Source organism: Danio rerio, chromosome 9 (genome assembly GCF_052040795.2).
Source record: "Danio rerio strain M-AB ecotype USA chromosome 9, GRCz13ab, whole genome shotgun sequence".
NCBI classification, from domain to species: Eukaryota; Metazoa; Chordata; class Actinopteri; order Cypriniformes; family Danionidae; genus Danio; species Danio rerio.
In genome coordinates, this window is record NC_141029.1 from 38,572,442 (window position 1) to 38,597,209 (window position 24,768).

General features: G+C 34.1%; 1 long non-coding RNA gene across 5 annotated transcripts; it reads right to left on the bottom strand.

Moving 5' to 3' along the window:
- Window positions 1-19,420: 19,420 nt before the first annotated feature.
- On the bottom strand, window positions 19,421-22,957 carry LOC137496488 (uncharacterized). Of its 5 annotated transcripts, XR_015498990.1 has the most exons (8): window positions 22,913-22,957; window positions 22,281-22,353; window positions 21,268-21,325; window positions 21,085-21,178; window positions 20,804-20,961; window positions 20,613-20,708; window positions 20,309-20,438; window positions 19,421-19,574 (listed from the first exon to the last, which is right to left on the bottom strand). It is a non-coding gene; the product is annotated as an uncharacterized LOC137496488 (long non-coding RNA). The 5 variants fall into 5 exon arrangements; XR_015498988.1 differs by lacking the exon at window positions 22,281-22,353 and having other exon boundaries at window positions 20,321-20,438; XR_015498987.1 differs by lacking the exon at window positions 22,281-22,353.
- Window positions 22,958-24,768: the final 1,811 nt, after the last annotated feature.

Consider the following 24,768-nt stretch of genomic DNA (forward strand, 5'->3'; position numbering starts at 1 on the left):
ACATGCAATCTTTAGGGAAAAATAGAGTAAATACAGGACCCACGACTGGAATACTAAAGTCTTCAAGTGTAATCTTGTTTCATTCCCAAGTGGTTAGTCTACCTGAAATAACATTAACGAATGTCATTTTAATTGAATTTCGACAAAAGCACCAGATACTATATGTCTGTTAGTTTTTTTATCTGTACATTGTAAACCCGGTCAAATGAAATGAGTGTAGTTAACTCAAAATTGACTGAAAGTTAATTCTACTGATTTGAAAACAGTTTTGAACTCAGTGTTGAAAGTAATGAGTTAATTAAATACCTCATTACTTCAGTTTAAATGGTGCAAGTTCACAGTACTCATATAGATTAGTTTTTTAACACAAATGTTTTGTAGCAATTGGTTTCCTCAAACGGTTTTAGTTGCCTTAACTTATTAAGCTTTACAGTACTCAGTTGGTTTGAGTTCTCTTTATTTATTGGGTTTTACTGTGCTCAAATTGACTCGTCTACTCAAATGGATTAAGTTCACAGTACTCATTAGGATTAGTTTTTGTACCTAAATGGTTTGTTGCTATCGATTTCCTTAAATGGTTTGAGTTACCTTAACTTATTGGGTTTTACAGTGTACTGGTTGCTGGTAGACAATGGACAATGCATCAGCTGTCAATCACTTAAGATTATAGGCTCGGTAATGCTTTTTTATAATGTCAAAAGATCATTCTTCAAAGCAAAAATACATGAAATCATACAAATAAATAACATCAACATTAATTCAAAAGTATGGTAGCAGCAAAATATTGGGACAATCTGATGTGATTTTTTTTGTGATAAATATTGTGATATGAATACAGTTTCACAAGATAGTTTAAATAGCACAGTATTCAGACACAAAAATTGGACAATGTAAATAAATGATTTTCTTAATTTGCTTTGTTTCTAGTCCAAATATCACATTCTAAGGGCAAGTAAAAATAATTTAGTTTTCACCTTCAGAAGAAATAAGTCAAAATTAAGATTATTTCTTTAAAACAAGCTAAATTATCTGCCAGTGGGGTAAGTGAAATAAGCTTGTTTTTGCTTTGAAATGTAGATATTTGGACTTGACACAAAAAAAAAATCTAAGTAAGAAAAACATTTATTTGGCATAAATCATGAATTCCATATAAATACAGTGATTAAATACAATTCTGTAGCTTCTGGTTAACTATAATTCAGACTCAACATAACATATCTTGCAATGTGACTATTGTGAAAGCGCACATTGCGATACCAATGCTGAAACGATATATTTTGTAACCCTATTAACTTCTTTGTCATCCATTTTATGTTTCTGAAATTAACTTGTAATTTTGTATCTGTGTAATCTACAGATGATAAATTTCTCAAACTGAAGTAACAAAGTCAGTTAAACAAATAATGCTGGGTTAAAAGATGCAAATATATATGGACAAAAATGCTAAATATGGACAAACCCAATAGAAAAGCTTGCTTTTTACTTTTTTTATGTTTAACCCAGTGGTTTGTCCATACTTTATCGAAATTTGGATTGAAACAACTCAGCATTTAAAATAACGACCTGCAGTAAATGACTGAAAACTTAATCAAGAATGTTAAAACAAACACACAAGGATTTGAGCTGAATCCAATTCACTGTCCCCACATTTACTTATTTATTTCAAAGCACAGAGTTTCCAAATTGTACCTTTAAAGTGTTAACAGCAGGAGAAGTGTTTATGTGTGCATTATACTGTGCATTTTTTGTTTAATCATTCACTTTTATATGGTAAAATGATCAGTATGTAGATGGTTGGTTGTGCACTCATATTCTACAATTACTGAGTTTAGCTGCTGCTCTCAGTGTATAATTACCTGCATTTTGGTTGTAATTCCAGCTCTGTACTTTGTTGTAACATGGTGCTATTTATGTCTCTAAGCTTATACATAATTATGCCATTTGACAAGCATCAGTTTTCCAGTGCAACTGTTTGATTCGAAAATACAGAAACACATACACCAGCCACTTTATTAGGTAAAACTTATTAGTACTGGGTTGGACCCCTTTTTGCCTTCAGATCTGCCTTAATCCTTTGTGGCATAGATTCAAAATTCCTCAGAGATTTTTGTCCATATTGACATGAGAGCATCACGCAGTTGCTGGAGATTTGTCGGCTGAACATCCATGGGCTGAATCTTATGCCTCGTTTCCACTGACTGTTACAGTACAGTACGGTTCGGGTCGGTACGGGTCACCTTTATCAGGCTTGCGTTTCCACCACCAAGGGTACCTTTTTGGTGGGCGTGGTGTATGACAAAGTTTAAGTCGACGTCATGCTTGCTGGAATAAATGTCTACAGTAAAGCTGTACGGGTTGTTCACATATCATTATGAGCAGCACTTCTCACAAAACAGATGCTTTATACACATAAATACTTGTTTATAAATGTTTATTACTATTATTTATTACTATTATTACTATATGTTTATTTCTATGAACATGATTTGATTATAACTGCAGATCAATCAAAATAGGCCACTGTAACGTCTGTAAATATATAAAATAAAAACATATATGCAACATATATGAACACATACCACCCCTTACAGTCTCCGATATATTATTAATTACAGAAAAATTACACACATCATACATTTAGTACTTATTTGAGTTCAAAAACACGCAATATAGCTCGCACTTTTAGACGGGCTCGTAAAGCAACAACAGGACACGTCAGATTTTTCTTCTTGGCTTTGTGTCTGTTCACCAAGACGACGTCAAGGTTTGTTTGAGCCCGGGTCATCCATGGTTCGTTATTAAATGCATGTAGTATTTCCATGTAATGTCTCGGCTTTGTGTATAAAAAAAAACATAGTGGTTCCTTTGTTTACATTCTGTGTAGCTCCACGAGCTCGTGACGTATCTCTGTAACCAAACAGCGTTCAGCTGCACGTGTAGGTCCACCTTTTGGTACCCTTTCTCCCGTTTGGTACCCTTTAGAAAGGGTGCAGAAAAGTGGTACAGTACGGTTTGGTTCGGTACGCTTTTTGACAGTGGAAACGGCCATAATAGCATACCAAACCGAACCGTACCGTACCACTCAGTGGAAACGGGCCATTACGTTCCACCACATCCCAAAGGTACTCTATTAATTTGAGATCTGGTGACTGTGGATGCAACTTGAATACAGTGAACTCATTGTCATGTTCAAGAAACCAGTCCGAGATGATTATCTCACTGGAAGCAGCATAGTGTGTTCAGAGAGGCTCTTCTACATACCTCGTTTGTAACGAGTGGATGTTTGAGTAGCTGTTGCCTTTCTATCAACTGGAACCAGTCTGGCCATTCTCCTCTGGCATCAACAAGGCATTTGTGCCCGCAGAACTGCCACTCACTGAATGTTTTCTCTTTTCTGGACTTTCTATGTAAACTCAAGATGGTTCTGTGTAAAAATCTCAGCAGATCAGCAATTTCTGAAATACTCAGACCAGGCTGTATGAAACAAACAACCTTGCCACGTTCAAAGTTACTTAAATCATCTTTTTTTCCCATTCTGATGCTCTGTTTAAACTGCAGCAGATCATCTTGACCATTTCTGCATGTCTAAATGCATTGAGTTGCTGCCATGTGATTGGCGGATTAGAATTTTGCTTTAACAAGCAGTTGGACAGGTGTACCTAAAAAAGTGTCCGGTGAGTGTATAACTGCAGTTTATCCAACACTATACAATATATCATACTTAATGTGCAAATTTATGAATTAGTAAATGCTACAATAAATCAAATATAGGTTTTAATGTTGATGTCAATAGACTACATGCAGAAAATCTGACTAGAATACTATAAAGCTGTCAATTAAATCCAAATGCTATTTTATAATACTACATAGTGTATGGAGATAGCTTTTCCAAAGGTGAATTAACAGCTCTACCACAGCAGTGAAACAGTGTCGGACTTATTGAACCGTATACCACAATCAATAGCAGTGTCTTTTGAGTGAATTAAAGTAATTCGATTGAAGAATTAGTGCATCAGCACAAAGCTCTGGTTGTCTCCTGCACATTACAGGCAATACCTACTTTTTCATGTCTGCTTCTCATTAGATTACAAAGAAAAAAGAATAACACTTTAGTTTCTGTATTGTTTCACTCAACTGCATTGTTTGAGTGTGTTTTAAGAACAATCTGAATGTAGATAGATTTTTTGGCCTCGTAATAGTACCATGCCATCAGAATAAAGGCCTTGAAAGCAAAGAACTCCATTAAAGTAACAGTCTCAGCCTTTGATTTCCTTAAAAGCAACCATTAATCATGTCTTAAAATATATATAGTTGATGATGTGCACTGTATGATATATGGACTCTGGAAAGTACATTTTGATGAGTCTGATTTCTTGAAAGAAATCAGAAAGATGCTCCTTTTTACAAATATGTAAATTAAGTCTCTTATGTCCCTGGAGTAGGGCTGGGCGATATTGCAAAAAAAAAATATATTATCACAATATCATGTTTCATATCATTCGATATCAATAATCAGTGGCGCCCCCAGAAAATTTTCTTAGGGGTGGCCAGAAGAGGCCGCACCAAATCTTGGGGTGGCACACAAAAAAAATAATGAATTCAGTGTAATGATATATTTTTGTTTCTGGTAAATGAAATAATGTAGTTTTTATTAATTTAATTAATTCTACTTGAAATTTTGCAATTTATTCTTTGAAATAATTCAGCAAGTACATGTGCAAACCAAATAAAAATCTATGTTTATTTTAAAAACACTTTTCATATACTGTATAAATAACTTCTTTTTTTACGTGCCTTTATTGTACATCATACGAGATATGCCATGTCTAAAATGAATGAAGATTAATGAGTTTATTATTCCCAGAGATGGGTTGCAGCTGGAAGGGCATCCGCTGTGTAAAAATGTGCTAGATAAGTTGGCGGTTCATTCTGCTGTGGTGACACTGGATTAATAAAGGGACTAAGCCGATAAGAAAATGAATGAAAGAATAATGAGTTTATTAATTACCCAAACAAATGAACAAACTGAACAAAAGGGATTACTATACACACTCACTATACCTAATAATATTATTTATCCATATTACTTTTTGAACCATTTTATTAATGCAGCTTCTTCTATTGATATACTGTAGCTTAAGGTAAATATTAAATAGCCATTGCTGTCTATTGAAGGTGTGTGCATGCTGTCAAGGACGATCGGGGAGGGTAGTAGTGGTGGTTCTAGTTTAAATGACACCCTGGGCGAACCACCCTATACACCCCCACCTCTCTTGAATTGTTAGATTTGTTATTCAATAAATATAACAATTTATTTAGATTTATTCTAAATAAATACAATTAATATTAATATACAATTATTATTCTAAATAAATAACAGAAATCAATCCTAAATATTACTGGAAAACAACAACTGGAGTGATATGCCAACATCACTTAAGAAACCTTTTGCATGAAAATTAATTATGACAATTCTAAAGAATACAAAAAATGTATTATAGAATTATCTGTGATCTTAGACCAGATCATGGCTGAGAAATCATGTTATGAAGTCTTACCTCCCTGACTCATTATCCCTCCTTTCTGCTTTAAAGGCATGCTTAGTGAAAGTAACATCATCATCATCATCATCATCATATTTTATAAACTTTAAACGACTTTCAAAACTCGCTGTGTGCCGACACCTCTGCACAAACGGCTGTTACTCCGGTTTCACGGCGCACGAGCGGTGCCTATTATGTCGGCGTGCATGCAAACAACCAACCGGGATTCACACAGGAGTGCGTGAGGCGCGCGGGAATGGTTTTCCGCGCGCATGCGTCAGTTTGCTTTCACCAGCATTGAACCAGAGGGGGGGGGAGCTACGTCAGTAACACCAACAATAATTTAGTGACTGCATTTTATGTATTTATTTATCTAAATATTGGGAATTTATGAGTTCATTTAAATCAATAATGTCAACCGCAAAATTATATTGGGGTGGCCAAAGGGGTGGCCAGAGTTTACCGAGGGGTGGCCGTGGCCACCCCTGGCCACCCCTTGGAGGCGCCCCTGTCAATAATTAGTGAATATTTTTAATAATGCATTTACGATTATTAGGATTCGTTGTTATTTAACCACTTTATTTTATTTACCAACATTACCAAGTCAAATAGTTTAAACAAAATATCAAATAGTTTAAATAAAACATCTGATCTCTTTATTATAAAATAAACATAAGTGTTAAAGAGACTCTTAAACTTGATAAATAAAATGTAGCAAAGTGTGTGCTATGGTAAAAGTATATCAACATCTGTAAGGTGTCAATTATAATAATACAGTAAACCTCAAATTCTGTAAATAAAACAAATGATGATAACCAAATCTGAGGTTTTAGGTAAGGGAACCAGCCATCATTATTCAAATACATATTGAAACATTACAAATTGTGAAGTTGAATGACTATATTTTACCTTATGCTAAAACAAAATCTTTCAGATGGGGTGCTAGTGGCTGGGATGCACAAGAAAAGAAACCCAAAAGCCACTCTGGTGACATCCTTACATCCTTTTTATTTACAATCTCCTCACTGCTACTAGCCACCGCACTCATTTTCATATGTGTTGTTATCTGACCTAAAGTGACAAGCGTGAGCATGTGGTTTCCTTTCCTGTTTTCTATGGCATCTCTCATAACTATGTGACCATCAACCATTTTCTAAAGGGTGACAATCCATTGCTGCAGCTATGATGCAAGTTTATGGGAAAAAAGTCAAAAGCCCTGCAGTGTTTAGTGCACTGTTTTTGTCTGAGATAATTAGTCTGCCAATACAGAAAAGTGTATACTGCATAAAAAGTGTGAAGCAGATTGGTGCAGATTGCGGTGCGCTTGTGGCATTCGCAAGATTTTTATCTAGGTGTACCTGGAAACTGTACGCACGTCAATGTGTGCACTGATTGGACACCATGTGAGTGTCATGCAAGTAACGCATCTCCATTGGAGATGACAAACTCACACCCTATGCTTATTGGCATTGCTTCCAAGGCGCACGCTCAGCAGCCACATTTTAATAAAATTATAGCACTTAATACCAAAACTTCATACCAAACTTCTTTTATTGTTATTGACAATGGTGTAGTCAGTAAATACTGATATCGATTTTATCACCCAGTCTTACCCTAGAGTGTGTAAAAAAATATGTAAATAATGTTTTAAAAACTCTTTGAAACTGCCCCTTTTAGGCTTTTGATCCAAATTGTGCTGTTTTTGGTGACTGTCACATTCAATTAAATTTAAATTAGATTGTGCTCCAAGACTTATTTTGAAATGGTGCTGAAACTAAAAAATGCCTATGCCATAGTAAAAGGGAGAAATGTCAAGAAATAAAAAAAAGGGAGAATGTCAATCATATGTTACTGCAGACTGTTTTTATGAATTGTGATTATGAAAAATAGAATTAATTTATTTTACCATTAGAGGCTGGCTATAGTTACACACTAAGCTGTGTTTAAACAGTTTATAAAAGTGATTTTTGTACAATAGCTCCCCTTTAAATTCCTAATCCCAGCATTGCTTAATGTATGCCTTGTTACTGCTAGGATTGCGATTATGAATTCTCTATCTTTTCAGACTGGAATCTATAATAGATATCCTCATTCCTTAAAATAGTTTTTATACCAAAAAAATATATATACTGTATATAATATTCCATATTCATAATGTATGTTATATAACAGGAACTGTTTTAACCAGTCCTTCAATCATGAATCACTCCTCTGTGGGGATAAAGATGCAATGAAAATGCACAAGAGCGTGTGATATGCTGAATGTTGGCACCCCTCAGGGACACTGGCTCATCCCAAGGCTTTTTCTTCATGTTCATCTCCAACAGTACTATAACATGCAGCAGTAATCATGTCATTACGTTTGCTAGCAGAGAGTCTTACATGCATTCAGAACGGTTTCTGTTCACTAGTACAAGTTGTACTTTTAGAAACTGCCATGCATCATGGCCTGCAGTCATCACACTACAAGCTGTATTTTTGTGTTTGCTTTAATCTTTGCCCTTTACTAGTATTAAATGGGACATACGATTAAAGATCTAACAGTAAATATAATGATGGCTCAGCACATTATTATAATTTATGCAAACACACTGCATAAAAAAAGACTCAATCATCCCGATATATCTTAATAAATAAAACCTTTCCAACTAGAAAAGTCATCACGTGAAATTATATTCATATCACAATATATATTGCAGAAAAACTAAATATCGCAATGTCAGAAATTTCCAACACAATCTCACGGCAATTCGTAACTTTTTCATTTAGTGGCTAATTCGGATGAATTCGTACGATCTAATTCGTACAATTTAGTACGATTTGCTTATCCCCCAATGACGGTTGGGGTTAGGGGTGGGGTCAGGTGCCACGCCTCCTTTTTAAAATCGTACCATTTCGTACGACTGAACTCGTACGAATTCGTACGAATTAGCCACTAAACTGGCAAAACGTAAAATACTTACGTTTTCTCGTGAGATCAGGCTGGAAATTTCCAATATCGTGTAGCCCCTAATCCCCACAGTGATGCCATACCTTTGAAGAAGTTTCTATGGTTCTAACACTGAGTGGGCGATTGCATGAAACACAAGATGTTAAAAGAATAGTTCACCCAAAAATTTAAATTGACTCACCCACAAGCCATTCTCAGTGTATATGATTTTTCTTTTGTTAGGCAAATACAATCGGAGTAGTTTTAAATTTGTCCTGGCTTTCCATACTACATAATGGTGTCTATTTTTGGAAGATTCTAAAAATGCATAAATCTGTCATAAAATCCATTTATCACCAGGGGTAAATGCGTATCTTAAAAAGGTTAAAGTGTTTTTAATGTTTTCTTCATGCTACAACTAGCAGTAAAGAAAAAAGTATCAAATTCTCATTAGAATATGGAGCATATATCAGTTTCAGTCTGATCTCAAAAGCAAACATAACTGTTTTATGTATTGTCAAAAAAGTGTCTAATTGATACCATTAGCATGAAAATATATGATTTTAAAAAGGCGGCGTGTCCCCAAATTACCTCTATAACCCCTGATTGGGGAAGTACAAATCATACTAAAATGTACGAATGAGATTGTACATATTAATAAAATTAGCCACTAAATCAAAAAGTTAGGAATTGTTGTGAGATTGTGTTGATCTGTTTATATAAATGAATATAGCTGCTGAGGTAACCTGAAATAAATTAACAGTTTTAGTTGTGTTAGTTAATGTAGAAGAGATTAATACATTCTTTTACCATGTTATTTCATAAACTAAATAATAGCAACTAAAAATTGTTTTATTGTTAGATGGAAAACATAAAATGACATTTAATTGCATTTAAATTGAGCGAGTCAGTACAAGCAGTTTATATAAGATTATAACATGACTGATCTGTATCTTTGAAATAATAAGATGCTTTATGATGAATTATGCATGGTAAAATCAGGAATGTATTTTAAAGAAATGCTTACCTTAAAGGGTTAGTTCACTCAAAACTTAAAATGTTGTCATCATTTATTTTCCCTCATATGGTTTCAAACATCAAACTTTCGTCTTTTGAACACACACACACAAATATGGAAGCAAGTCGTTGCCCACTACCAGCATTTATCAAAACATCTTCTTTTGCGTTCAACGGAAGAAAGAAACTTAGGTGAAGGGTGAATACATGATGGCAGAATTTAAATTTTTGGGTTAACTACACTCACCTGCCACTTTTTTAGGTACACCTGTCCAACTTCTAATTAACGCAAGTTCTGATCAGCTAATCATATAGCAGCATCTCAATGCGTTAAGGCATATAGACATGGTCAAGATGATTTGCTGCAGTTCAAACTAAGCATCAGAATGGAGAAGAAAGGTGATTTAAGTGACTTTGAACTTTTGATCTACTTGGATTTTCATGCACAGCCACCTGTAGGGTTTACAAAGAATGGTCAGAAAAAGAGAAAATATCCAGTGAGTGGCAGTTCTGTGGGCGCAAATGCCTTGTTGATGGAATGGGTCAGTAGAGAATGGCCAGACTCGTTTGAGCTGAAAGAAAAGTAACAGTAACTCAAATAGCCATAACCACAACACTTCGAACCTTGAAGCAGATGGGCTACAGCAACAGAAGACCACACAGGGTGCGTCTCCTGTGAGCTAAGAACAGGAAACTAAGGCTACAATGCGCACAGGCTCATTAAAATTGGGCAATAGAAGATTGGAAAAATATTGCCTGATCTGATGAATCTCGATTTCTGCTGCAACATTTGAATGGTAGTGTCAGAATTTAGTGTCAACAAAATTAAAACATGGATTCATCCTGCCTTGTACCAACGGTTCAGGCTGGTGGTGGTGTTGTAATGGTGTCGGGAATATTTTAATGGCACACTTTGGGCCCATTAGTACCAATTGAGCACCATGTCAACACCACAGCCTATCGTATTGTTGCTGACCATGTCCATCCCTTTATGAACAGTGTACCCATCTTCTGAATGTGGTGAAATGGGAGATTGGCATCATGGATGTGCAGCGACAAATCTGCAGCAACTGCGTGATGTTATAGTGCCAATATAGATCAAAATCTCTCAGCCATATTTCCAGTACCTTGTTAAATCTATGACTCGAAGGATTACGGCAGTTCTTAAGGCAAAAAGGGCTCCAACGCAGTACTAGTAATGTTTACCTATTAAAGTGGCCTGTGAATTTTTTTTATTCTTCTTTGTAATAAGTAATCAGCTGTTCAAATCCTTGTTGTAGCAATTAAACAACAGTTTTTCCAAAGGCACATGTCCTCTCTCTCACACCCTATACTTGAATTTATTTCATGTTTATATGTTGTGTCATTTTTTCTTGCTTTCAGGGCCATAAATCTTTTTTAAGACTCTCTATATAGATGATTCATCTTTACTAACATAGTGTTGATATACAGTTGCTCAAGGTTCACAAACAATTTCTCAGAACTGTAAGTCTCCATTTTGACTGATTGTACTTCAATATCTTTCAAAATGCACTGAGGCACCAGGCTTTACACAACAGTATTCAGTGTTTATAATTATTGTTTTCTCCGGAAAGTCTTATTGACAGATTTATTACATGTAATGGCAAATAGAGGAAGGTATTCGATTCATTTCAGAGAAGTCCATCAGCACAGAACTGTCTGTTGTTACAGTGTTACATGTAAGGTCTGCATCTTATTGAGACCGTGCTTGGAATCAATAACTATTCCTGCAGGATTTATTGTCTTGTGTCACACGTTATCCTGCTATACAGCAGCGATCCATATTCCCTTCGTCCTGAGAATTACAATTACACCAGTGTGAACAGCCATTCAAAGCAATTCAAAGGGAAAGAAGATGCATCTCAAAGTAATGACCGTTTTTAAATAGCCCCATCATGCTAATCTATCAAATTAATGCATCGTTTGCCCTGAAGAGACAAACAATACGCACACACTCCTCTGCAACAGTGACATCAGAATCACATCATCGGTGTGTCCTGGTACGGTGACAAAGTTTGGCGAGTAAACATCTCTCCGGGGCTTTTTCACTCGAGAGGAATTTGTCTTCATTCTTGCTACACAAGGAAGGTCAGTTAATGAGTAGAAAGAAATACAGAAAACATATTGCTGTGCTCTTGGCTATCATCTGTGTGTTTCACTTCGACCTTCACAGACATGTTTCTACTATTTTAAATGACTAAAAATAATTGGTATTAAAAAATTGCAGCACAAAGAGGTCAGTCATCAACACTGTTTTGTCATGACAGTTTAAATGATGACTGCTATATAAAATAAGTCATGCAGATGTGTGCGTGCGTGCGCGCGTGTGTGCGCGTGTGTGTGTGTGTGTATATTAGGGCTGTCAATAAATTAATATATTTCATTGCATGATGGCCATGAGTTAACTTGTACTTAATTACACACAAATTGTACATTTGATCTATTCTATATATACCTTAAATAAGCTTTATCACCTGAGTAGCGGTGCAATATGGCTGTATATCGGAACTGTTGGGAGACATGCGTTGTTAGTGACGATATACAGCTACATTGCACTGCTACTCGTGTGATATTGCGTTTCTACAACAGTTCAACAGCATAATCGTGTATATAAAAAAATCTATCACAAGCATCTAAAAACCTTTTATATGAGGAACTACTTTCTTCTGTCATTCATTTACATCTGCAGCTGACGTCAGAACAGCAAAAACCATTGCTAATTTCGTCGTCACTTTAGAGCTAGTATTTAAATGATTCTCTAGCATAATGTCTAAAGTGATGACAAAACAGGTGATTTTGCAGACATTTTAAGATTTTAAGGCTGAGGAGCATGAAATGCCATCAGTCTAAAGACATTTCTTTGTTGCAATCAGAGTATCAGATTACTATGGTATAAATACAGCACTACAACATACAAAAGAGAGATCGACTTTGAATGTCACTTACCTGTTTTATAATGATTTCATCAGCTGTAGTTTCTCCTCTAAGGCCTTATTATGTGGTCTCCGTCACCATCTTGTGGTTGAACGTCAACTACAGTAGCTTTGCTCTGCTCAGTATGATGGCTGATAGATGCAGACGCACTGTATAAATTATTAATATTTAAAATAGGCGCTGTCCTTTTAAATAAACTGCATGGTTGCAACAAACAACTACATTCTTGCTTTTAAAAAGACCTCATACATTGTGTTGTCTAACAGCTGCAATATTTGTCAAACTGTAGTGAGTTTATTGATCTGCTGTTACTATGTAGGCAGACTAATATACAAGGTTGAAGAGGCTGTGTGAGTGCTGATATTGCATGACTATTAGCCAATCAGATTTAAGAACTAGACAGAACTATTGTATAAATTTATGTAATGTTGCATTTTGAAGCTGCAGTAAATATGCAGAAAGTAAATCTGTACGGGATACATAATTCATTTAAGTTAATGTACAGTATTTGCAAAAAAATAAAAAATAAAAAAATAATAAATTTAAAATGCCTGTACAGCATTTATTAATCATTCAACATTTACTAATGTATTATTCAAATCAAACACTGTGTTTTTTAGTAAATAAACCATGAATTAACATGAACTAAAAATTAACACTAATAAATCCTTCAATAAACCGATTGTTCATCATATGTTCATGTCAGTAATGAATGTTGACTAAAAGTGTTGCCATGTAATTTAATATTCACAAAATGCTCTTCTGTAGCTCAAGCATTTTCTACGGTAAAGGTAATGTTTGTTGACATTATTTAACCTTACTGTTTAGCTACTAACAAGCAGACAAAATGATTGAGATTACATGATCTGCATTTAAATATGATAAACAATTTATTTGATCAATGCTCACAAAGCAATCTTTCATGTCAAACAGCGTTAAAAATCATTAAAAAAACATATAAAATTGACAGAAATCAAAAGCTGAGGCGTTATTTCAAACTGACATTAACCTTGGATGGCAGATGCACTAAATAATGCTTGGTGAAGTTTTCTATGAAAAGAGGAGAGAAAGCGGTCTGCCTGTTTTGTTCATTAAAGCCTGAAACACCTTATCAACTACTTTTTAAGCCTTGTTTTACCTATAAAAATCACAAATTAGAAATTAGACTTGTTACAAAAATGCCACCAAAATGTAAAAAATGTATTAAAAGCACACCACATTGGTTGCATTTTCTGTGAACAATTATGTAAGATTTGTACATGTATTAGGTTTATTTAGACATTGTTTTTCCAGTGCTGAGGACAATAACCACTCACACACATTTCTATTGCACTCAGGGTCATGCACAGAGCTTTTGAGGGTCATGTGCTGAAACTATAAAAGGACAACTCCCAACCCCCATATTTTCCACTGTCTAAGGTTAAGGTAACTGAAGAAGACTATTTTGTGTGCAGGCAGTTGCACCACAGATGAACATATCCCTGCTGAAAAATCCAGCTTAAACCAGCCTAGGCCGGTTGGCTGGTTTTAGTTGGTTGACCAGCCTGGTTTTAGAGGGGTTTTGGCAATTTCCAGGCTGGTTTCCAGCCATTTCCAGCCTGGTCTTAGTTGGTCAGGCTGGAAAATGACCAGCTAAATCCAGCTAAAACCAGCTTGACCAGCCTTTAAGCTGGTTTTGGCGGGGCTCCCAGCTTGGCTAGGCTCGTCAAGCTGGCTTTAGCTTTAATCTCCCTGCCTGACCAGTTAAGACCAGACTGGAAATGGCTGGAAACCAGACTGGAAATGGCCAAACCCCTCTAAAACCAGCCAACCAGCCTAGGCTGGTTTAAACTGTTTTTTTCAGTAGGGATATTAATACATAACCAGTGAACTACATTGATTTATTATATATTTAAGCCCACATTTAATGTTTTTAAAGTAAAAGTCTTATATATATATATATATATATATATATATATATATATATATATATATATATATATATATATATATATATATGGGAGGCGTGTGTCGGCCTCGTGCCTCAGTGCCCCCACCAGTGCCAATATACAGCCATATCGCACTGCTACGAGTGTGATATTGCATTTATACAACAGTTTGACGGCATAATTGTGTATATAAAAACAAAATCAAACATGGAGAGTCTCAAAAACTCTTTTGTATGAGGAACTACTTTCCTCCGCCTTGGATTCAAATCATAAGCTGACAGTTAAACAGCTGAGCAAGCATTTTTTTAAACTTTAGATCTGTAGTGTCTGCTTTTTGCTGGTTGAATGTGGGCGGAGTAATACGCAAAGGGTAAAGAGGCTTTACAGGTGCTGATATTACTTATATATATCACGGCTTTCAGCCAATCAGATTCAAGAACCAGACAGAACTGTTGTATAAATATATATATATATATATAAATATAAATATATATATATATATATATATATATATATATATATATATATATATATATATATATATATATATATATATATATATATCAGGTTTCAGTTTTTGTTATTCTTGTTGTAGTTACACTGTTGTTAGAACAGAATTCCACATTCTTTGTAGCATGTCTAAATTGTAAATCTAGCAAGAGTAACTGCAAACTTAGATGTCATAGTAAAATAAAAACAGCACAGTAATAGGTTTTCTCCACAAAGATGTCAAAACATTTGATTTGAGCAACACTGTTTTACAGTAATGTCCCAAAAATATGTTATCATTGCTTTCCTCTCATTTCTTTTTTTTCCCCTCATTAATTTACCCTTCAGTAGCTTCTCTTCTTTTAGCTCTGTTTTAGCAGTCTATGGTTTACTCTGAACACTCTGTCTGTCAATCAATTCAGAGGTTCTGCAGATACGCAGTGAAGCAAATAATGGAATAGTCCAATAGTTGTGGTGTTTGGGGGCCCTTTCTTTTTGACACTAATGATTTAAGCATTCTGATGCTTTTTAGAAAAGTTTGGAAACTTGCAGTAAAAAGTATGTTCTTTTTTCTTTATTTGAATAGAAAAAACTCAGGTCCCAAGGCTATCGCCTGCCTCTGCATAATTGTTTAGGGTTCATTCAAGCTAAACAGATCTTTGCTTCAAAAAAAGTAAGAAAAAAGAAAGAAAAACGCTGCATTAAGCATCAGGGTGTCTAAATGCAGCCACTGAATACCTGTAAACAGAAACTTACAGTGCTTTCCCTGTCACCAATTTTTTTTTCTTTTTTTCTGATTGGTCCACAGTTTTATAAATGACTATAATGAGCAGCGAGTTATTTTAACGTTACACAGCACCAAAAATAAATCAACGTTGTCTTTCACAGCACTTTAAAAGTGGCAAGAAAAATGGACACAGATGTCTGTCAAGCATGGTTTAATTTGCAATAATAGATATATTACACACCGAAACAAATCTCTTTTTTATCAATTGGTTTAGAAATAATATTTTGCTGGTTTCACAACTTTTAAATAGTAATGGTCATGTGCTAACTTTTTAGAGTTTCTAGAAAAAAAAATCTTTTTATATATCTGTTAAAGAGTATATACAGTAATGGTAATTAATGGTATTCCCTCAGAGCTTAAGAAATTACTAGTAAATGATATAGGTTAAAATACAAATTTTGATTTTAGTCTTAAATTGGAAGGTATAAGTATAAAAGAAAAAAAATGTAATAATAATTATCTTAGAATTATTTGCCAGATTGTCAATGTTTCTTTAGCTATTGGTTATTGGAGATCTCAATTTCAAGATGTTAACTGGAACGAGACTTTTAACATTTCCAGACGTTTTTGTATAAAAAAATAAAATTAGGGAGGTATCATTTAAAATTGTTCATCGTATTTATCCTGTAAAACAGGTAATTGCAAGATTTTGTAAAGATATTGATTAAAAATGTGCTTTCTGTAATGATAAAGAAGAGAGTATTGTTCATTTATTTTATGATTGTATTTATACACAATTGTTTTGGTCTGATCTTTTCTTTTTGTTAAGCAGAGTATGAATATTGCATTGGAATTCAAAGAAAAAGATGTTTTATTTTTTTTATGAGTCTACAGTCGACTTTAAAATTTGACATATTGTTAATTTGCTCATTATATATGGAAAAAAAATTGTTCATAAATGTAAATGGGCAGTGAAAAAAACTAATTTACTCACTTTAAAATAGAAATAGGTCATTACCTATGCACGATAAAAGAAACAAAAAATACCAAAGCAAAAAGAACTGTTAGTTATTTTAAAGCCTTAAATTTTGTGTTTTGAATAAATGTGTATATTTTTTTGATTGGATGTTAATATAATGTTGTTATTGCCCTTGTATGTTCTGTGTTCTATAATTGCAAAAAAAAAAAAAAAAAAAGATGTCTGTCAAGCGTGTTTATGTTGAAGAACAATAGACATGAAGAGCATTGGAAAGGAAAAAAGACATTTTGAGTGAACTCTCCTTCATTCTTATTATCCTAGCTGCCTCACTCAAGTGACTTTGTGTCAAACACAAATGTGGGGCCAGCAAATGTGCAATTTGTCCATCATAAAAAAGGGGACATTACACTATATTTATATAATAAATAAGTATATTAGTTTAAAGAGTCATAGAGGTATAATAGTGACAAAAGCATTGATTTATTGAAGAAGAAAAAACTCTTTAAAAAAGGGACACTTTTGAGTTTAAGGACAAAAAGGGCATGCTTTGCACATGTTGTGTCCTACATGTCCACATGCATGGTTGCACACAGTATGATTGCATTGCTCAAACAGATGCATTTAGATTAGTCTCCTGACTAAGAATTTTCAAAATAATTTAAATAAGTGATTTATTTCACCTTGTAGACAGCTTCAGTGATGTTTAGTTGCATAACTTACATTTATACAGCACTAACATTTATACACATTCTATTAAAAAACAGCATTAATCAATATTACAGCATCAAGCAAAAAGCAACAATAATGATTTTGTTATAATACTGCAACCACATCCATAATGAATTACTGTTCACACATTTGACACCATCAAAGTTTGCGTGATTTCATTCATCGATTTGTGGATCACATAACTGACCAGGGCAGCCCAGCTGGAGGACAGTGCCTTCAAATGACACAGCTCATAACTGTGTCTCTGTAAGATATATGAAATAACACAAAACTCAGAACAAGCTAGATGCATGTGTTTCATTCATGCAGTGGAGCTTCACTAAAACCACTGAAAATTTATGGTTGTGAGTTTGTTTATAGACTGAGGTTGTCACTCCCATAAATAACATGGCATGCGTGTTAACATAGCTGTATTAATGAGTGAAATACAGGACAGGCAATAATAATTTGCTGCTGTGAGAACATGGAAATAGTGTAAATATCTGCATCCAATTACACTGTAATTAAATTGTAACCCATATCTCAATTTAATTGTGTTTGTTAGACTTTTTTCTAATGACAGTACATGTTATAAGTTATCGATAAAGTACAACCAAGAGGTTGCTATCTCAGAATAATGTCACTTTTGCTTCTAAAACTACTTTTTTTAAAATGTGCTGAATTACTTATTGCATGGCATGTTCCCCCAAAACATAAAAATGAGACACAAAACATTTTCTGAGCAATAATAGTTTATTAATTGTTTAATTTAACATGAAGCAGACAGAAGCAAAACAGCTGATGGAGTATACATTAACGTGTGCAATATTCAGTTACAAAATGGTGCCAAACTGTCAAAAAAAAAAAAAAAACTGGCTGAATAAAGCATATACTAACTTACATATTAATCATTCACAAGACAACCCCAAACAATCAAAAACCTTAAAAAAAATGACGCAAGACAAAGGGCTCTATTTTGACGATCCATGCGCAGAGCGCAAAACGCAGGGCGCAAACGCTTTCAGGGCGTGTCAGAACGCATTTTTGCTAATTTATGGACAGGAAAATCCGCTTTGCGCAAAGGCGCATGGTCTAAAAGGGTTGAGTTTATTTTCTTAATGAGTTATAGGTGTGTTAAGAGCCAGCTGCGTCGCACCATAAGCGCATTCGCTATTTACAGGACGCAAAGTAAGTCTAAGTGGAAAAACTGAGCATTTCACTACACTGTAATCCCGAATAAGTTGACAAAACTCCAAAAATTTGAGGTAATCAGTTACGTCAAATTTTTTTAAGTTATGAAATTATCTATTTTAAGTAACAAGAAACATTAAGTTTTGAGTTTGTTGTACTCATGCAAGACACTTCACTCAACTTAAAATACCCAAGTTACTCAGCTTATACGTTTTAATTGCAATTAACTTAATTGTTTTAATTTTTCCAAACTTTAAATACTTAGTCACCCAGCTCATACATTTTAATACCAATTAACTTAATTGCTTTAATTTCTTTCAACTTTAAATACTTAAATCACCCAGCTCATACATTTTGATAGCATTTAAAATTAACTTCTCCATCGTCAGTTTCACAAATAAAATTAGCCATTATTTTAATCTTTAAACCCCATAAATCTGTCAAAATAAATCTGTAATTTAAAACACACAGACAATACCATTTTAGACATTTATTGTTAAAGAAAAAATGTCCAACAGTACTTTCAAATTTGTCTCCTATGCAATTACAAATGTCTTAAAACGATAAAAACTATTAGACAAAGAGATTGAAAATGAACACTATTCTGAAATTGATAAAAATTACCCACAATGTAAATATGATATCAGACATAAGAGCCTCAAGAAAAAACAACTATAAGTTTAATAAAATTTAATAATACATTAATAAGTGTAAAACTTACTCTTAAGGCATTCGTTAAAAAAAATAATAAGTGCACATTCTGTGAAGTGACTCGTTTAGTGTAAACTAAACAGAAACTGTATATATATATATCTCGTTGAAGTCAGAATTATTCGCCCCCATTTATTTTTTCCCCCAATTTCTGTTTAACGGAGAGCAGATTATATATATATATATATATATATATATATATATATTGTAGCGAGGCAGAGGGAAAACAGCGACACAGTTGGATAAGTTTACAGACAAGTCCCCGGAGGGTGCTTTATTTACAACGTGAATGGGGTGTAAACGGTGCTCTTCTTCAAGGTGAGGTGCTCTGGTGCTCCGGGAAGTAAGTGAAGGACAGTGAGTAGTCGGATGTGGGATTGTCACGAGCTGGAGTCTGCTGTGGAGAGACAGAGAGACAAGCGTTAGCGCATGGAGTCATTGGGTGAATGAAGTTCATCTTCTCCTTGCGTGGGCTTGGTTTATATGCCTCTCCACTTGATGACGTCCAGCTGTGAACGATCCTGTGTTGATGATGGTCCAGCTGGGTTGAATTAGCGACCAGGGCGACGTGGCATGTGTGCGCTCGTTACAATATATATATATATATATATATATATATATTCAGTCTTGGTTGAACTATGATTCTGTCATTTACTTATTCCAAACCTGTTTGAGTTTCTTTCTTCTGTTGAACACTTAAAAGGTTATTTTTGACCAAAAAAAAAAAAAAAGCTGAGACCTGTAACCACCGATTTCCACAGTATTTGTTTTCCTATTAGAAAGTCAGTGGTTACAGGTTGTCAGCTTTACTTAACTTTTGTGTTCAACAGAAGCAAGAAATTCAAGCAGGTTTGGGACAAGTGAAGAGTTAGTAAATGACAGAATTTTACATTTGGACAAACTATCCCTATATATAATAAAATGCATATTTACCAATTAAAGGTAAATAAATGTTTTGAAGTTACTACCCCAGAGACAGTCTTTATTAAGTTAAAAAAAAAAAAAGCTCTACATTAACTCATTCTTTAAGGTTTCCATGCTACGAGACTTTTTATTTTCCATCATCCATGCCAAGCAAAACTTTTTGCACAAGTTCAAAGTCCTTTACTATATATTATGTGAAGAGCATACATTAATCCATACAAGACAAGAAAGGTCTGGAAGTGTGCTGTGGGTGGTGTCTAATTCATTCTTCAGGACAACAGAGACCCTCAGTGAATGCAGGGCCAATAAAGCTTCTTCAGTCAGCAGGATTATCAATCTAAAAACATAATTCAAGGATATTAATGTAAGGACAGTATCAAAATGACTGAGCCAATATTATATGATTCATCAACTATTCTTGATTACAAATATGTTTTTAAGTAAAAGTTTTCAAAACTTTCATCTTTTCATTAAACATGCCTAATTGTGAAAAGAATGAATGAAGTCTTACCATGGTGTTCCTAAAGAATCTTAAGTCACGCTCACGCAGCAAGACCAAAAGACCTCTGATAACAGTAGTCCGTCATGAACTGACATCATTCAGTTCCTGGAAATCAAGAATCAATTTTTTAAAAATTAAAAAAATAATAATAATTCAAATTATATTTTAATGTATACTTTAACACGTGACCCTAAACATACCTGCTCATCATAAACCTTTAAAAGATTAGCCAGGGTATCTGCTGTCTTGCCAGTTTTGGATGCTGTTTGCCTTAAAATTGTCATCAAATGAAATAGGTGGTGGTCCAGTTTTGCAAAGAATTTGTGGGGAAAATTCTCATTTGTAACATGTTGGTACTCTGCAAACAGCAAAAAGAAACAAGAGAGAATTTCATAAAACAAACCCACACCACAAAATATACAATTCTAGAAAAAATGTATTAATATTATTATTATGTTTCATTTACTTATCTATTTTTTACCTCAGATGAAAATCAGGTGTTGATCAGATGTTGAAAGCAGGATCTTCATGTTGTAAATTGAACTCAAGGTCTAGCTGAAGTTTCACTTTCCTTGCTGCAAAAGTATCATTGATAAATACACTGTAATATTTATTTTATCTGGATATGCCAGGCATAGTAGTACAAAATAAATATTTTACCCACCTTTCACATGCCTCCATTTAAGAACCTATCTGTAGTCAGCAACACCTGACCTTCAATTCTGTATGTACACAAAGTCACAGTGTCATTTAGCTGAGAGTGGAAGTAGTACAATTGCCTGATGTCTAACGTTAACCTCCAAAACGGTTAGCAATAGAGCTGATTATCATGTTAGTTGCTTTAATTCGATGAACACAGATTTAATTTAAACAGTATTGAAATTTCTAAAACTGAATAGGACGACAAAGAAATTTAAGGCCTGATTTTAAAAGCTAGAAATAACAAAACTTACCTTACTGTCTAATGATGTAAAAATATATAGACTAAAATATTTATATTTTTAAGATATAAATATATTTTAAGCTACAAAATTTGCACATCAGAAAACTGTCTTGTTTACCACTTCTTGAATATTTTGTTTTGTTATTATTTTATTTAATAACATAATTTTGTATTAATGTGTTATAGATATGCATACTTTGTTTTTTAGGCTGTTTATATTCTCTCCAGAGTAAACATTTTAAAAAATAGATTGAAAAAAAAAAAACTTTTATCATACCTTTAAAATACATTTGACCTAAATGACATTTAAACTCATTTAACTGATCGCATTAATCAGGTAATCATTGATATGCAGAGATGTCGTCTTAAGCGCGAGGAAATATTAAGTGTTGATAAGTGCTGGTGATTGAGGTAAAGTTAGTTTTATATTTACACATTCAGACTTTCTCCTTAATAATATAATTTCAGAAAGGTAATTTTTGCATATTCTTAATGGTGAAATCATATTAGCAGCCAATGACTTTCAAAGTACAACATTGTTCAGTCAAAAAAAATAGTGCATTTAGTGTAATGTTGTTTTCATGTCATACTTGCATGTGATTTCAGAACGAATAGACAAAGTACCATGGTAAACAATTTATGGAGCGAGTCACAAGTTGTTACTAAATGAATGTATGAATATAAAACCAACTTTACCTCAATGTGGTAGTGTAAAATGAAGCTCTGCTCTGTACCTGCTCAGGTGAGGAGCGCAGCTTACATGTTCTCCGTCAGGCTATCCTCATACATGGATCAGCAAGCAACAAGCTGCGTGTGACATTAAGTTTTGAGACTACGTTTTTGCGCGTCATCAGAAAATACCGTTAAGTGTTTAGGCGGAGATCATTTGAGTTATGATTAACGTTACGTTTCTTGCGCCTTTCGTTTCCGAAGTGCCTACAGATCGCGAAGATAATACCACATTCACACACTGGATGGAGTTCAGCGCAGCGCCATGACATGCGGTTGTGAGAGCGCACGTCTCCATGACAACTTCAGCACAGGCTGAGAAAAGGCATACTCGCGCCAAGATTGAAATTTTTTTGAAAAATGTAATCTGCCGATTTTAAATATTTTTTGTCTTTATCACACTCTGTTAAAATTCAGAGTTAACACATTACAACTAACGCTAACATTGCACTGATTCTAACTTTTTAAACAGTAATGTTAACGTTAGTTAGCAACAAGTGAGGCTAAACATGTTTTCTGTAATGTACGACATGTAAACGCACCCTGATTAACTCTACATTACATTGAACTGTTACTGTGATTATATTAATTAAAACATACATTTAATATTTCTTGGATTTGTAAATATTTTACTTACTGTAGTGTGAAGCGAGGCCGATCCGCCATCTTGAAAAAAACGAATGAAGCATGAGCACGTACGTGAACCTGGATGACGTCAGACGCAAAATCACTAGGCTGACAGAATTTGAGTTAATGAAACTTTAAAGAGACATTTTGTATAGATTAAACCCAGCAGAATTGTTCACCTTACTTGAAAGATTAAATTTTTTCAAACTCAAAAATAAGAAAAAGTTCTATATACTCATCAAGGTTAATTAAGATAAACGAATTTTAATGATTTAAGTTAATAGAACTCAACTCAATTAATTAGTTACAGCATTAGGGTTTACAGTGTAGCAAACAGTTAACAGTTTTTTTTTTAACAGAAAACTGTTAAACAGAGCATCTACTGTGTGAGAATAAGAGATATTGGATCACTTTCGCTCTTGAATAGAGAAACCTTTACGCAAATACATCAATTAGTCTGTAAATAATTAATTGCCTGTGTTAAGCGCAAATATTCGTTTCAAAACTACTTCTAAATTCAGATCTAATTTCCAGCAAACGAATAAATGAACAATATTAACGAAGTGTGTTCAAAAACCTGAGTTATATCCTAAAACATATGCTGTGCCCCTTATGGTCTAAAACCTGACAGGTGGGCAAATCTAAGCTTGTTTTTAATAAAACAAATATAAATATGGATATAATAAATAATACTGCTAATAATAATAACATAATACAAAAGCAAATTGTTATGAATGAACTGAAAAAGCCTCCCGAGATGAAGAAGACATAAAAGCAGTGATTTTTCATATTTATGTAGGCTAGAAAAATAATATGTTTTGTAATATTTTAATCCTTTATATTTATATCCTATATCTATTCTTATTATATCCTATATATAGATATCCTTAATATTTAATTTTTTTCATATGTAAAGATATTTGCCTATTGCTCTCTTGTGCGTATTAAGCAGTGTGTAAGCGAGGCGCAACTCTGCGCCGGAGTTTAGACCGGGTTTGTTTTGGTCTAATGAAAAATCTATTTTAGTTTCTCAAAATAGCGACGCGCCAGCGGTCCGCCTCAGAACGCCTTCCTGTTTAGACCAGAACGCCTATGGGCGCACATATAAGCGCAAATGCATTTGCTATTTAAACAGCGTAGCGCAAAACCTCAAAACGACTCTTGCGCCAAGCTGAAACTACCAAACAAGTATTGCTCCACGCCTTGCGCCACATTGCGCCGGGTGTATGATAGGGCCCAAAATGTTAAATATTAATGTAGATGTAAGTATATGGATTTCAACATATTCATTGACGGTCAAGGTGATTCGAAGTTCCTGAATGAGTTCCAATCAAAACTTAGTGTTCCAGACAGTAACTAATATGCATAAAATTTGGTCATTTTTAAAAATGACCCCAATTTTTTTTGGTTGTATACTGACAGCAAAAAAAATATTAAAATGTCCATGATTTTAACAACATAAAAGCAAAGGTTAAAATAAAAATATGTAAGTTTCATTAATATATATGGTAAATACCTTAAATAAACTTTCCCAGCATTATTGTTTTGTTGTTGACATTACTTTTTTTTTACTTTTTTTTTTTTTGAGTTTAATTTTGCATCTTAATTTTATAAATCACCTTTTTACTTCACTTACTTCCATTTATATCGAAGTTGATATTTAGCTGCACCATACTGGGGTTTCTTAACATCTAGTTTTAACAAGGTGGGTTGTTAGCTCAAGCCCCTACCTGGAAGACCAGGACATACATACATACACTACAAATAATTTAGCTTATCCAGTTTACTTAAAGCATGTCTTTGGACTGTAGGGGAAACCGAAGCAAAACATCAACTAGAACTAGAACAAGACTTTTAAGATTTCCA